Raw genomic sequence first — 17,462 nt, 5'->3', positions numbered from 1 at the left:
TCCTTTATGAAATGACACCAGCTCTCATTCGGCTCAGCATCATTTTGTTATTTCCACAACACGTGTTAATTAAATTTAAGCACTTTTGCAATAAAATATTTTTGTCCAAGAAATGATTTCACAAATGAGACTTTAACGAACGTGAAGAACATGGATGGGTTTTTCGACTCAAGCTGTTTGGGGGAGTCTTACCTGTGACGTCCATTTGATTGGTAAGTTTTATGTGTTAAAGCTGCGCAGCTCTTCACTGATGGATCATAATCTGTTCATAATAAAACAGAAAAGATAAAGAGGATGAAAAGGAGAAAGAAATCAGAATTAAATTTAACAAACTAAATAAAATAAAAGCGAATAAGGAATAAATAGTTTGCGTGTCCTTGCTGCTCGTTAGATTAACTGCTGCAGGTGTCACTGGTTTCCTGCTCAGATGACCCGCCTCACGCCTTATGACCGCTGGGGTTTGCTCCGCCTCAACCCTGAACTGGGTCAGTTATTAAAAAAGTTGGACAAGATTAAAAAGCTAAAACTGAAACGGAACAAATGTGTCAGTGGAGTTTCTCTTCCTGTGATCAAAGCGCCGTTTCCTTCGTATCTGTGCGTTCTTCCTCGTCACATGCTCTTTGTCCTGTGGGGCCACCGTACTTCAGGCCTGCTCACAGACATCAGCACTAAGCTAAGTAAACCGGCTGTAGAGTGAAATCCTCCCGTGACTCCCGTGTGTGTGATGTAGGAGTGTCACATTTTTCTGTGGAAACATATTTAGTGACCAAATGCTGGTGGTGCGTGTACACGTGTTAGGAAAACACTGAATGTGTGAGACCGTGCTAAGCTTCGTCTCTGAGCACACGCTCAGACCTTAATTGAGACCGACCGTTGGATTGAGACATTTTCAAAGATTCGCTGGTTTCAAATGATCATTCCTGTTAAATATGCGACTGTGTGAATTACAGAGCAACTTGGCTCTCTCAAAATACTCCCAACAGGCTTATCTGAGATGAAAAACGGGGTTGGAAGGGTATTTTCGCTTGATTTTTTTTTTCTTTCAACACGGCTGGCAAGGCAGATCTAAAAAGACTAATTTAAAATGTTAAGGTCTCCCAAATATTAATTGTTTGGTCCAGGAAGAGCAAATTTAACTAATTAAGTTCCTCTCTTTGTGGATTTTTGACCGTCCAAGGATTCCGCCTGACACAGCTGATCGGTTTTCAGCCAAATTCCTCATATTTTAATGGAAGTTTTATGTGTAAACAGAGGTTATGAATGTGTTCTGCAGAAGATTCCATAAAAAGGACGATATGGATGCCGTAACCCGGCCATCTGTCCCACGTGTCTGTGCTATGACCACATATATGCCACTGAGCTCCTGCTGTGCTGCAGTCCAAGTGTAGTAAACACACCGACGTCCAGTAATTTCTACATTAGTGACTAACACTAAACCAAACCGTACGCTTTAACGACGTGTCCACTGTTACCATGGAATACATTTATGATGTCTCAGTCCAACTAAAAAGCCTCGTCTAGACATGAAGCGTTTCCCTCGTCGTCCATCGTTCTCTAGCTGGCAGCTGGGCCATCGTGGACAGTTCAGGCTCTGGTTGTGAAGCTCTCCAACGTCTCCAAGAGCTCCACATCCACCAGGGGTCAGAGGTCAGAGAGGAAGAGATTGGCTCAATTGTTAGATTTAATTAAAACTCACGGCGAGAAACATGAAGACAACAAAAGTCATAAACGTCTGCTGGGCGTGACTCTCACACGTGTGGGTTTTTTAAAAGTCGGGGAATTAAAGGTTAAACGTCTCTTCGGATGAGACTTATCTCGAGAGCACTTCTAACACGGACGAGGCACCGAGTGCGAAATGAGACAGACGAGCGATCGGCGCGGGAATTATCACGATCGGCTACAGAGGTATCAGCTGGCTAAAAGAAACAAAAAGCTTCATGTAGCTGCAGCGTGAATGGGCTGCGAGCTGTCTGCTGTCTGTCATTAGCCGCTCTTTGGGTGTTCCTGCAGATCAGGAAGAGAGGGAGGAGGGAGAGCAAAGTCCTGTCCAAGAAGAAGTATTATTGTCCAAGAAGTATTAGTTCTCTTTTTAATTTTAGCAAGACGAGGAAGTCGGAATTCAAATGAAAGAATCGGTTTCCATCCAGCTAATAGTAATCCATAATCCCACCAACGTGTCTAAAGCACAATGTGGTCGCTGTGATTAACGTTAATGCCTCCCCTACTCAATTTATTGAAATGTTGGAATGAACACATTTGGTTTGGAACCAACGCACTGGCTTGTGTTTAAAAATGTGGACGGGTGGGGGTAAGACGGGAGGGAGGGAGGGAGGGGGCCGAGACGATGGAGACGCTGTAAAAGTGAGAGAGGAGGAAGAAGAGCAGGCAGAGTAAGTCAGAGGAAGACAGAGAGAGGATGTGCGAGAGCGATGATTCCGAGGAGAAAGAGAAGGATGAAAAAAGGAAAACGAAATGAAAAATGGGAGGCGGCCGTGTACAAGCAGAGGAGAGCGAGATGAGAAGAAACAAAATAAGTTCCTGCCTGAAAATTAGTCCACCCTGGTCTCATTCTAAGGTCTGGCCTGATGGTTTTAATTTCTCCAAATGGCACACTTTGCAGACAGACAAAAAAAAGCGAATGAGAGCAAAAAGAAAGTGGTATTAGAATAATTAAACGCGGGAAGAGGGTCGCAGTTTCATTTTCGGCAACACTTCAAATGAATTCCTGTAATGATCCTGAAACCTTGAAAAGGCAAAATCCAATCAAACAATATCTACTGGGCTTCATTTTCTGTGCTGGGGGAATGACCCCTCTTTGTCAAAGGGCGAGTCATGAGAATGTGGGTCGCCGTAGACATACAAATGAAGGGCGGACAATTTGGTCTAGTTAAAGCCATTATGCCTACAAGTGCGTGCGCGGTAATGTCGAGGTGTGTGCGTGCGTCCGAGACTCTGTGTGGGAAGGGGAACGATTATGGATGCGTCGGAGCGTTTGTCGACGCGCACGCACGAGCGGTGCGCTGCGGCTTTAACACTTTGTGGCTGTGATATGACTCATTGTAAATGATGCCATGGAAGGTCAATTGTGGAGATCAGAATGGCTGTTGATGGAGGGGAAGGGAGAAAATGTGTCATGTTTTTCCCCCTCACTGCGTGCTGCCGCTGCTGCTGCTGAGGCATTTTGATTTAAAAGAATAAATGGATCTGCTCGGGTTATTTCTCTCTGACTGGCACCGTCCAAAATAACACCCCTGGCCCCATATTTCTTGGAGAAGCCTTATGCTTTGCACCCATTGTTTTTACTCCCTCCCCTACCTTTGACCATTGGAGGGGTAATCAGGCATGAGTGCCGTGGATTATGGCACGAGTGGATGAGCAGCTGCAATGCTCCAATGACCTTTTGTAACTCATTACTGGACCTCCAAAAAAGAAAGGGGATAAGAGGAGAGAGAGAAGAGAAAAACACAGTCGAGGAAAAAAAAAGGAAGGAAAAAAGAGGCCTCCTCTGAAATCTTTGGGGATATTCAGCTCAGTGACCATGATGTGTTATTGTCTGCATCGCCTTACTCGGAGCAGATGTTAAATGGACTGATTGACAGACAGTCGTAGTCTGGGAAAAGATGGGAGAAAGGAGGAAAGCAGGTGACCATTAACACAGGTGAAGGTGATACAAAGGAGCGTTTTTCTCCTTTTTTCCAAGCTGGAAGAAAAAAAGAAGAAAATGGAAAAAGAGAAAAAAGAGGAGAGCGAGTGTGGGGACGGTATTTACGAATGATAATTGCGTCACCGGAGGGGGCAGTCTCATATGTTTGACCTCCGGGTCCTGCAGGTGTTTATGCCCCCCCGCCCAGCACACACACAGAAACACACACACGGCCCAGGTAGTACTGCTCTTGTGGGGACCTCAGTCCGTTTACACATTAAAGGGACAAAAAGCAAGTCCTCATAATGCTAATTGTTCATCTTTAACTGGACCATGTCAGGTTGGAACAGAAATTCAAATTCACACAGAGATGAACAGGCAGTGATCGGGCGGGGGGGATCCAAAACTGAGAAAAGGAACAAATCAGGGAAGTACAATACACAGAGAGCACATACAGAAACCTTCGAAATAAACCAGGAAGTCAACTCACACAAAGTAGAGTTTATATGTGCAAAATACTGTGGATGAGTGAATTATGATCAAAAATGCACAAAAGTGGAATAGTTCACAACAGGGACCGTGTTCTGATGAACACGTTTAACTAACGTATGCACAGTCATCGTTCAGACGTGAATCACATGATGGAGTGAATCAAAAACAAGAGAATAACAATAAAGAGGCAGGAAAAGAACAAAGGAGGGAAGTAAAGGCTCTACCCTTCAAAATAAAACAGGAAGTAAACTGAAGGAGGGACAAAAAAACAATTCAGCCTATGAAAATCAACTCTGCCTTTTATTTGAAATTTAATATTGAGTATCACCTTATAATAATGGAGCCGTGGCAACTTCAATTCTTTCAAGCATATTTTTGAGAAATGAGTGTAAAATACCTGAAATACATGAATATCTGACATTATACAACACATGAACTTACAGTGTAATTATTTCTTTGTGAAATCCTGACTTGTTACCGATTACTCCAGAGTGCCTATCTTTAAATATTTGTAGGTACATATAATTATCTTGTACTTTCAAATCAACTACAGTGAAATGACACCCCGGGCTTTGGGTGGCCTAATCCTCAGAGACCAGACGGGTGACTCGGGAACATTAAACACACAACAACAGAGACCATGATGCTTTATTCCAGCAGCACTTTAAAATACTTCAGTGTGAAAGGAACTGCTCAGTTCTGTCTCTGAGGGCAAGTGTTCATGTTTTAGGTCCATGGAGGTTTAGGGGAACCCACCGCGGTGTCATCGCCCCAGTGAAATGTGACAAACGCGGAGTCCGTGTAGCCGGACCTTCCCGCCTCTGACGTTAAAAAAGTCCTGGCTTTAAAACAGGGCGGCGCTCTTCTTCTTCTCCTGATGTCATCCCTGCAGATGCTTCCAAACCTTCGAGCCCTCAGTGCTAAAAGCAATTTAGATGTGAATATTGAGTGATTGAATGTGTGCCAGAGAAGAGGAGGAGGAGGTGCAGGAGGACCCCCGCTCCACCACTACCACTGCTGCTGCCCCCTCCTCCCCCCAATGAAATGGTTTCTCCCACAATTAATGCAGTGCACCTGTGATGCTCGATAAAGAGTGCCGCGCTGTGCACAGGTGTGGAACATTAGTTCTGGGGGTGTTCCTTGAAAAAGACAAGCTTCTCCCTCTCTCCCCTGTAATAACACACTCACACACACACACTTGCATTCAGCATGGAGAAAAAAATAAAGTGTGCGATGCTGTGAGAAAAGTAAAAATATGTAAATGAACCCAGAGCTGGAGAATCAATCCTGTCATTCACAGCAGTGCACCCGTCGAAGCTCAGGTAAGCACACATCAGCGGCTGCCGTGGTTTGAACGTCTGAGAGTGCGGATGTGGTGGCGAGCAGAGGCAGAGTGTGGAAAGTGGGACAGAAAAAAGCTCCTCGTTTCATCACGCCGTAACATTTAAGTAGGTACCAGTTTGGGGGCCGTTATTGATTGGATGCAGAGTTCAAAGAGGAATTCGTACTGAGGGAAAAATAAGAATGTGACACCAGAGAGAGAGAGAGATGATGAGAGCTGCCGCCCTCCGACATAAACAGATATATTAAAGACAGATGCAGACGGAGATAAAAAGCCGCAGCTGTGAGATATGTACGTTGAAGTAATGTGCTTGTCTCGCTAATGTCTATTTTGATGCTCTTAGCTTAACCCAATCTCTAACTAGGTCATTAAGTAGCCTACCAAACACAGTCCTAGATAATCCTTTAGAATTAAGTATGTGTGCATGTTGAATATTCAAAACAGAGTAAATATAGCTGCAATACGCTGTGCTGTTCACAGTGTAAGTAATAACACAGAGTGTATTAAACACGGTTGGAATGAGCGGAAGAGCATCTCTGATCCATCCATTCTCAGGATTCTGCCACAGTCTGAGATCAGCTCTTAACTAATGTTTAATCTCTATATGCAGTCATATCCACGGAACAGGCAGAGTCGGAGACGTTTGTTTTCCAGACTTCAAAGAAATTTCACATTTCTTAAAGTGCTCTGTCGCTTTGACTCTTCTTTTAATCTCTGTCTAATTATTTGATCTTGTAAGAGATCTGTTTAACTAACGACTGCCTCACGACAGCTTACATATTTATCTGCATTGGCAAAGGGTGACCTGCTGACGGGGTCTCTTGAATCTGTTACCTGCTGTGTCCCTAAAGACCTAAAATAATGTCAGAAACTACAGATGATTCCAGACGATGCTGGAACATCAGTGGATGTTGTTCCCCTTCATCGGTGAAGTAAAACAGGAAGTAAACTCTTTGGCACGATCGTTGTTACCTGCTTGTTGTCAGCACACCCGATTTCTGTGCTCGTATGGCAGTTTGTAGCTCTGGTGTCATGTGCACACGCACCACCAATCCAACAATCCATCTATCATCCATCCATCATCCATCCAACAATCCATCCATCCATCATCCATCTGTTGTCCAACAATCCATCCATCTATCAATAATCCAACAATCCATTCATCATCCATCCATTATCCAACAATCCATCCATCAATAATCCAACAATCCATACATCCATTATTCAACAATCCATGCATCCATCATCCATCCATCATCCATCCGTCATCCTACAATCCATCCATCCATTTTCTATCATCCATCCATCCATCCATCCATCCATCCATCCATTCATCCATCCATCATCCAATCATCCATCCATATCCATCATCATCCAATCCATCCATCCATCATCCATCCATCATCCAACATCCATCCATATCCATCATCCATCCATCATCCATCCATCATCCATCCCATCCACATCCATTCCATGCATCATCCATCCATCCCATCCATCCATCCATCCAACTCCATCCATCCATTCCATCCATCCAATCCAATCCATCCATCAATCCATCCATCAATCCATCCTATCCAAACATCCATCCATCATCCATCCATCATCATCAACAATCCATCCATCCATTATTCAACAATCCATCCATCCATCATCCATCCATCATCCATCCGTCATCCTACAATCCATCCATCCATCCATCATCCATCCATCATCCAACAATCCATCCATCCATTATTCAACAATCCATCCATCCATCATCCATCCATTATCCAACAATCCATCCATCCATCATCCATCCGTCATCCATCCGTCATCCTACAATCCATCCATCCATCCATCATCCATCCATTATCCAACAATCCATCCATCCATCATCCATCCATCATCCATCCGTCATCCTACAATCCATCCATCCATCCATCTATCATCCATCCATTATCCAACAATCCATCCATCCATAAAAATACAAATGACCTAAAGTGTTGGACCATGATGGTTGGTCCGGCGAGGAGATGGTCCGCTACTTTTAATAATGCTGTTATTAGTACCACTCTGGCTCAAAAATTGTTTACATAGTTTAAATCTCATGCCTCTGTTATGTTGATTTCTAAAAATGTTTTATTGTTATATCCGGTGTTGTATTATCTCATTTCAGTGGTAATTTAAATGTTCTGCAGTACCTCATTGGCCCAACAGGGGGCCAATGAGGTACTGCAGAACTCTCACTCTGTGGGTTACTGTGGGTAAAAAGTCACACATGCAAAGCACACAGACGCTAGCACCATAATACCGTTCATAAGTGGAATATTTGCACTGTCCTGCTAGTGCAGTAGGCTGAACTTCTTCTGTTCCTGCACCAGTGAGACATCAGATCCAGATCAAACTCTGATTGGTGCCTGACTGAAATATTTGGGTTTTTAATTGTTGCTAAACACATCTGACAGTAAATGACCCCGTCCTGACCTCGGCCCCCCTCGGCGTGGCGTCCTTTCTCATGTCTTTGGTGGTTTTGAAGCGCGCTCTGCACAGACAGGTCACTGATGTAGCGGGTGGGTGGCGGGTGCAGCTGGGTTTTTTCTACCTGGAACCTAATTGATCTGTTAATCACTGGGATTGGTCACAGAATGAAGACACCTGCTACCCCACCTGGGTTTCTGTCAGATGGGACCGCGGTTAGATAGAAATCCACCAATGTCAATTTTCCAAAAGCCTGTGTGTTCTGTGTTCTGAGGGGTTTTATTCCAGCATTATTGCTCATTTGGAAAGCAAATAAAACCACAACCAACCATCACGAAGACTTAAGAACACAGAAGAAGATACAGATACAAACACGAACACGTAGCTTCCAGTATGTTTTCAGCAGATACGACTTTCAGATGCGGAAATATCTCTGCGTTTATGATATAAAGCTCTTGATCCCTGCTTTCGTGGCTGAGAATGAGTTTGGTGCCTCCGAACTGCATCATTAATTATGCACTTCACTTGAAGTGACCTTGGGCTGTGACAGTCCTGTGCTGACCTTTTTCCCTCAGTGTGAGAACAAGGAGCATTACATATAGCATTCACACATCATCTGAAAGCTGAAAACATCATTGTCCTGTCCTCGCTTCTACTTCATAAGAAGAATGAGTACATTGTTGCATTGACGTCATATGGAAGTAAGTTTAGGACCGGCCCGATGGTTAAAAGCAGTGACTCTGGTCTGCTCACACACGGGCTGATTCACAGGGTAAAAACAAAGAGACGCTCGTGCTGCTCGTGCATCAGTTTGTGTTCCTGCTTTCGTCAGCTCACGTCCATGTACACAAAGTAAAGTCACCGTAGGCCCCAAACCTGCGAACATTTTTAGACTTTCTTTTTCTGGTGTTTACTTCAACTGTTACTTTGTTGGTTAGATTTAAGCAATAAAAATGAAACGTGCATGCTGGCTGCAACAAAAAAAGATTTGTTTTCACGTTAGTTCACGTATTTATGCAAATACACAATAGTTATTGAACAGGTTTGGAACTGAAAGTCGTTACTGATAACACCGACCTGAGTGACATCTTTACGTGAGGCGAAGGCTGCTGTGATTCGATGCTTTGTACAGATTTGAAATAAGTGTGAGCTACAACGAGAAAAGTCACGCCAGTCACTGACGGCTTTGTGAAGCCTCTTATTTTTTTCAAAAAAGCCTTGACGAGCAATGGGTGCCACCTGTCAATCTTTATGTAGACTTCTATCCAATCAGACTTCAGGGGAGTCGCCCCTGCTGGACATCGGAAAGAATGCAGGTTTAAGGCACTTTAGCGTCACTTTTTTTCATGTACAATCATCATCGGTGCAGGAGGTGAGCATGGGCAGCATCTGTATGTATGATGTCATGGAACATCGGGACAGATGAAGGAAAAACTGAGCAGCTCCCTTTTAGCTGTTCGGGATCTTTTCGCCGGTCTCTCACAGAGAGCAGGACGTGTTGTTTTAGAAGGAGTGTCCTGGCATTGGCTCAGTCCGGCCTCTCTCAGACTCTGTGGCACATTAAACACTGGTCAGACTGCTTGTGCTGTCTCATGCAAAGTTCAGGGCTGTGGTGCTTCTGTGGAAACAGAAGGAGGTGGGGGTTGTCGGGGCTTACAGCCGAGAGGAGATGAGGAGTCCGCTGGACTCTCCACCTGTGGACCTTCAAGAGACTCACCCGTGCACACCACGTCGGCCCTGTGAACACAATCAGTTGTCAGCTCAATCTGTGCATTTTTAAAAAATATAAATGACATTAAGAGCTTTGGACCCTGACTGTAGTTATTTTATGAGATTTATTTATGTCCTATTTACAATAACAGCCTGTTTGGGTCAGAAGCTCAGAATCAGTGATCAGTAATGATCAATCCTCAATCCTCTCCTACCCTCCAGAAACTCTTTGAGATGACATCATTTCTTCAAGTGGAAGTGAAAAGTGTTTGGATCGAGTCTTTCTGCACATTTTTAGCACACGCGTGTCTGCCTTTGATGTTTTCTGTCATCTCTGATGGCACATAACAAAAAAAAGAAAAGAAACTTGAACCTGCATCTCAGTTTTCTCTGCTACATTTAAAATGCTAATATAAGACTAAACTGATTAATAATTAAACAATTACGGTCATGAATCAATAACTTCTGCACATATTTTTCATTAGTAAATTGCACAGAGTAAACAAAGAAGCAGTATTACCAATTCAAATGCGGATGAAGGGGGGGGGCATCCTAATCGTCCTAACTTTGATGAAAAATAAACAGTGAGACAGTCACTCAAACAGCGACGAGGCCCCTGCTACAATTTTCCAAAGTAGATCATGTTGTTGCTTTAGATACAGTTAGCTGGTTGATTATTCAAGTAAACATGGTTGGAGCATTTTTAATGAAGTGTTCCAATATGAGAAATTCATGATAAATCTGGTGTGTCTCGTCAACGTACAGAACATTTGGACAGATTTGATGCCCATCTGAGCCTCTTTAAAGTTGAACTGATTTCGTGGCAATCTGTCTCTTAGTTTGAGGACGTCGGATACAAAAGGAGGGACTTCCACTCGAGCTCAGGCACAACTGCTGACGCGCACTCGGACTGCCTCACTGATACTTCGATAACTGCCTTTAATAAACATTAAACCGATGCTTCGTTAAAGGGTTTGTGACGTTTGAGCTGTAAGAGATATCATTCTTTATATTTATTATTTATTGATTAACAAATGGCACACAAGTTTTGTGATAAAGGGTTCACTGCTGATCACTGAGTGAAATGACGAGCCTGCGTGAGTGGCTTTGATGCCCAAACGTTTGCTTCCTGTCATCTGAAGCCAGGTGGCGGTGGAGATGAAACTTTCCAGTTTTGGTAGCATCCAGGACACCGTTTGCACTGTACTGTGTTTATTACAGTTACTAATATCAGAATAACCATCGAGGGGGCGGGGCAAGTCCTCAAAATGTCTGACATGCTTTCAGTTCACTAATTCACCCCCTTCATCCCCAGACATTCACCGCTCCCTGAGCCTGGTTCTGCCAGAGGTTTCTTCCTGTTAAGGAGTTTTTCCTTCCCACTGTCACCAAGTGCTCGGCGGTTTCTCTTATTGTTGGGTCTTTACCTGAGAACATGAAGCACGTTGAGGCGACTGTTGTGGTGACGTTGTGCTATATAAATCAAACTGAATCATTAAAATGTAACTCAGGCTGTTTTTCTGGTTTTAAAGAGGCTAACAGTGACACGAACAGGTCACGAGGGGCTTTTATTTTGGAAATTGAGAGGCTTTGACCCGTTCCTGTGTCAGACTTCCTCTCTTCGTCTGCTTCGTGCAGCTGTCGGGCTCGGCGTGCGGTGGAACAGCCGCAGTTAAATATTTGTCGAAGAGCCACGGTTACAGAAATCTGCGCTGGGTGGTGGTGAGGATGATGATGGAGGAGGAGGAGGAGGCCTTGCTAGCCGGGCTGTCGGTTTTTGGAAATGTGAGGATGCAGATGCTGCCTGGAACTGTTTTCTGTTTTCTTCTTCTTGCAAATTTGCTCTTAAATTTAATTTGAAAAGGTTTTAAAAGGATTGAAAAAGCAGTGAAGTCGACCTGCTCGTGTGTGCAGATGTGTGGAGTTTATTAACCAATCAGCAAACACTAACCATAAAAAGCCTTTAAATAAAGCTTAATTCCGTCTTTGTTTATCGATGGCAGTTGTTACAAAGGGATCCTGGGCTTTTTCCCGTCGCGGTCCGCGGATCCTCCTGGGTTCGGCTCATAGTGCAGCCCCCCACCCCCTCCCCCAGCTCCTCCAAACGTGGCGTGGTAATAGCTGAGGCCATAGCACTGAGTGTAAAGCCTGAGAAACAAGGATAAGAGCATAAACAAATCTGCGATAAGAAATATGACATGGCTATCAGCATGCAGAATAAGCCCGGCACTGCGAGCGCAGGCACCCAGATTAATGATAAATTACGAGGACCTCGGCTTGTTTATAGCACTCATTTTCCCTGCTGCACCTGCTCATATTCTCCTGGCCTAGAGCGGCCCCCTCTCTCTTTTTCTATTTTCTCTCTCCATCTCTCATACTCCTTCATCTTTCTTCTTCTTCTCCTCCTCCTCTCACGGCACACCACACCCACCCCACCCCCCTTTTCTTTCTCTCCGAGTAGGTGCTTATTTAAAATGATCCTGCGTTTCCAAAGCACTCCGCCAAAACCGGTGGGACACCCCATGAAAACATAATCTGTGGGTGTATAATTGATGTCTTAAAGCAGAGGGGGGACGGGGGCAGGGAGGGGAGATATTAGGAGGATAAGAGAAAGGGGTGAGGAGGAGGAGGGTTTACTGTAAATGAGGCAGAGTTGGAGCAAAAGGTGAGCAGAGAAATATTGTGAGAGAGGAGGAGTGAGCTGCGTGCGGCGGCGTGCTGCACAGCGGCCTTCTTCTAATAATACACCAGCCGGCATCAACGCGATGCTTAATTTTAATATTAATTACAAATATCTCTCCACACAACAAGGAAATAATTTGACAATCACTTTGGCTCCGAGTACTGTATTAAATGCAAAGCGGGGCTGGGGGGCGAGAGCAGTCAATATGGAGAGCCCCCCCCTCCCCTACCTCACCCCCCACCTCATTACATGAAGTGTGAATGTTAATTCTAGTGGGTTTATTAGTTAGAATCAAGGAGGGAAGGATGAGAGGAGGTTAGCGGTTTTATTGTTCATTACGAGCTGCTCTCTGCTGCTACCTGGGATTTCTCTTTTTTTTGGGGGGTCATAGCTGAGTGTGAGGGGTGGTAAATAAAGGGGCAGCAGGATGGTGGGGGGTGGCGCGAGAGGCTATTGTCTGATTCATAATTATATTCTTAAAATGACTAAACGCCCCCCCCCACTCACCAGCCTCCAACACACTGTACAAAGCAATTTGTGGACGAGAACGCTGCGAGGGCAAAGTGTTTACATACCAAATTATAAGAATATACTGACAGCGTTGGGTTGTTAATAAGCCGTAATCACATCCCCTAATTTAATCCGGTTGCTATGGTAAACAAATGACACTTGAGGCTGATGGCAGTGGAGGAGGAGGGGGGCAGAGGTGTGCCCGGTCGGAGAGACAGACTCTGACAGGACACCTGCCGTCCTCTGAGCGCCGTCATGTTTGCTGCTTCGTGTGCGATCTGCTGAAAGCATGAGAGGAGACAGCAGTTTCTACTGTGTGTGTGTGCATGTGTGTGCATGTGTGTGCGTGTGTGTGTGTGTGCATGTGTGTGCGTGTGTGTGCGTGTGCATGTGTGTGCTGGTCAGACAGCTGTCTGTGCAGTCAGCAGCGCAGCTCTTCTCAGAAAAGCAGAAAATTGAGCAGGAATTGGGCTAATTGTATGGAATGATTGATGCTGCTGGAAACTACAGTACCTTTAAAGCTCACACACTTCCTGTCTGCGGTGTTTCAGGTGTGCAGTGCTTCACAGGCACATTTTTTTATTAAGGCATGTTCATCGTTAACCTGCAAGACAGGGGAGTCCAACATAGGGTCCAGGTGCCAGAACGGGTCCTGCAAAGACTCCAGCCCGGTCCACGGGACGGCTCTGGAAAATCTGAAGGAGGACATCAAAATTTTAAGATATTTTAATGCATTTTACAGTTTTTTCTGCAGATACATGAAGTTATAAACTATTAAATAACTATTCCTATTTACTATCAAATGTAGATATTTCTCAACATTTTCCTTGAATTCACAGAGATTTCCAGGACAGTCTGTCCGATGAGCTATCGCTTCGTTTCCTGTAAATGTACACGTTTAATTCTGAAAGGTTTCTTTCAGTCACTACAGCAGCATTTTTAAATCACGTGTAAAATCTGGGACATGCTGTTGGAACTTAAACGTGGAGTTAAACTGCTGTCCACAGGCCTGTGTGTGGCCTCCATCCTTTTTTTATGCTTTTTCCTGTTTTTGCATCATCGTTCCCGAGCGACCTCCAACACCAGGATTCCTCCAGGAAGCAATAAATGAGTAAAAAATTAAAAAAGGAAACACTATATTTGAGCTTTGTCATCACAGTGAAATCAAATGAAACGTTTTATCAGAAATCATTTGTTTTTCACTTACTGAATAAACGCTGACTGATGAGTGTTTAAAGTTACTTAACATGTTAAAAAATCTGATTTAACCTTTAATTAACCAAAATCCCCTGAGAATAAAAACCTGTTCTCTTAGAAGAAAACAAACCAAAACCAGATGAAAATGAAAAGTGGAGAAATCTGACCTTCATCACTCCGTTTTATGTCTGTAAATGTGAACGTGCTGCTTTAAAAGAACAGATTCAAAGGCACTTTGATAACTCAGTAACTGTGCAGCCTGATCACCATCCGCAGTGTTACTTACTCTTCATCATCTTCTCCTTCATGTTGTTAGTTTCTGTGTAACAGGTAATAATGTAATGAATCACATAGGGTTATGTGTAGTTTTAACTGTTCCTGATGAGTTTGGTTATTGATCCCTGGGTCTGCTGATCGACAGCTCTTCATCCTCGACGCATTTTAACCCAACCTGAGCAAACAGGTGGAGGAAGTCCCGCCCACCTGTCTGTCTGCATCAGTTGTAGCCACTGCAGCATGTTTGCAGGACACCCAAACAGTGTCCTGCACAACCATCCCTGATCATTTCATTGTTTAAGACCGGGGTGTCAACCATAGGGCCCGGGGCCCAGAATCGGCCCCAATCCAGTCCACACAAGTTGTCCAGTTTTTCCTGGTGATCGACGCCCCCACCCCGCAGGGCCGTTCATCCCTTCATATTTCAGAAATTGCCCGTCTTGAGATCAGGGTGGGCGTAACGTGGACCCCAATGATTTTACGTCCCTGCGCCAAGAGTAAGTGTATTAAAGGTGACGTGTCAGCGTGAGGGCTGCTGTGCTTCTCGTCTTGCTGGATCCAGAAGCTGAAATCCAGCGGCTTCTGTCGTCTGCTCGCCGTACCTGTGCTGATTAAATCTGGAAACCTAAAGGAAATCTCCACTTCTTCTCTCTAATCCGGCAAACACGAGAGCCTGGAGAGAAAGGCGCTGAACGGTTGACAATGGCTTTCCATTCAAAGCCCTTTCCGAGCACTAAATCCCCACCTGTCATGTTTTTCGGTCCGCGCAGCACAAACTGCAGATGATTGCATCCCAAAGTCTCCTGCAGGCCAGTAAATCAGTCCGTCTAATGCTTCCTAATGAGACTCGTCTTTCTGCGTCGCTTTCAAGCGAAAACTTTGTTTAAAGACTCGAACAGCGTTATTACCCACCGAGGCCGCAGAGACGGAGCTCTGCTCGCAGTTCCTTCTTCTCTCCGTCTTCTCTTACAGATGCATATCAATACGTATCGCAGCGTGAGCACAAGCCCGCCACATCCAATATCTCCTGGACATTTTACATAATTATTATTTTCAGGAGTCACCGGGGTCTCATAGAAGGGAATGTAAGTGACAGGCGTTTAAAATGGTTTTTAAATCACGGCGGATAACCGGGCCCTTTCAGAAATAATTGTGTCAAACTGCTTTTCACCTTTTTTTGCCAATCAATATGCGCACGTATTCACGGGCAGACGGCGAGCCATCAAAAGGCAGCGCTGCTCTTTAATATACATGCTTGCATTTTAATGGGCTACTTTGGCAACAATGCTGCAGACAACAATGCTTTTCTGTGTAAAATGATGACGCGGCCGCTTGCGCGTAATGCTCGCCGCCGGGCCGCCCGAGGCGCGCGCGCGTCCGGCGCGTGCGCGCTCGGGCGGTTTGTTAAGCGGTGGCCCAAGTCAGCGTAATCACATTCACTTTGTTACATGGCTCGTAAATGATTTAAAACTAGATTTCATGCATGCTTTCATACTAATTCGCTCACTTGTATTTTTCATTTTGGCAGAAAAACTCTGAGAACAATCGAGAATAACTCCGTTCTCCAATTAAGCCTCTAAACAGGACCAAGAGAGGGGGGATCTATTCATTTTCTTTTGATTAAAATTATTGCCACTTGCAAGGAGCTTTGGGGTTTATATATTAAATAATGCATAATTTCATAATTATATAGAATATATAGATTTTTTAAATAGGATACCGGGCAGAATGGTGACTTTAATTAGATCGGTGTGTAAGATATCTCGGGGGTATGATAAAACAACGTTAAATATCTCCCGATGACTGTAAAATATGTTCCAACAGATAATGAAACACAAATAGGGTGTCGCTTTGCCACGGCTCCTATTTGTCGAAACATCCCCGCATCACATTTTATAATTAGAGTAAAAACAGCACCAGCTAGGTGCCTAGGACACAGCACCACCTTATTCAGAGCGGACCAGGGAGCAGCAGGAAGAAGGGTGGAGGCCTCGCGCGCGCACAGACGAGTACATGTGAGCTAATAAACAGGCCTCGAAGGTCACGAGCGGCGTAATATCCACACAAAGATGAGCCGAGGCCCCGATTAGCAGAGAACTAAGGAGCACTTGGCGCGGGAGGGGAGGGGGGGGGGCAGGGTCGTACAATTAAAGCAGAATTAAAGATGCACTAAAACAGCAACACTTTGCCGAGCAAACAACGCCGGCAGCCGCTTTCAAAATTACAGCGGGCTAATTTGAAACGAAGGACAAACAGCGGCTGTGCGCGCGGGCGCGTGCGTGCCTCCCATTATGATCGCAGCCGTGCAGACCCCTCGTTTGGGTCTATATATAAAGTATGTAAATGTCGTCTGGTTGTGACAGTCAGAAGCGTCAATGGGAGCTGACAGCTGAATTATAACCGCAGCCGAATCCATCAGTCTTTTGTTTTAACTGGAGAATGGAAGGTTTTTAAAACTCAACAAAGGCCTTTAATCAAATTCTCAAGGTTGTTGGCTTTAGCATTGTATTAGTTTAATAGTTTCTGCTGCACCATTGACGTTAATGACACATTCCTATGTAAATATAATGTGGCTCCCAGAAGCCATCAAAACATTTTAAGGTCCAATGAATACAGTTGCATTTTTCTCCCTCTCTGCTCCCTCCTCCTCCTCCTCCTCCCGTGCAGAAATGTCTTTTTATTTAGCAATCTCGCCACTGTGCATGGTGATACAATAAAAAGGAGGGGAGATTGATTAATAGAGACTTTAACGTAGTGATGCGCAGCACTGATACAAATAACTGTGGAGAGACAGAGGAGGCTGTGCCTCCTTTCCTTCCTCCTTCACACACACACATTTCTTTAAAGAGTGCCGAGCTTCATGTTGACCCCGTATCACACACACATGCTGGAGTTTACAGGCCTTTGGCGCAGATTCATCACCCACGATTGAAAGATAATGAAACTGCATATTTTCTCTCCATTCACAGACTGATGGAAGCATTTAGAGTAATATAACAGAATACATTAAAAGCAGTATAATATTTGGAGAAGCCTCATAACACTTTCTGGAGGGAAAAAATGTGCAGACATCTCAGCCCATATCTTAAATGGTGACAGGCGGCCTTTTGTATGTATGAATTGCTTAATCAACTCTTTTTTTTTTTTGC

Source organism: Haplochromis burtoni, unplaced genomic scaffold (assembly GCF_018398535.1).
Source record: "Haplochromis burtoni strain Fernald_Lab_line unplaced genomic scaffold, NCSU_Asbu1 Contig_69, whole genome shotgun sequence".
NCBI classification, from domain to species: Eukaryota; Metazoa; Chordata; class Actinopteri; order Cichliformes; family Cichlidae; genus Haplochromis; species Haplochromis burtoni.
Note: the sequence above shows the minus strand (reverse complement) of the source record.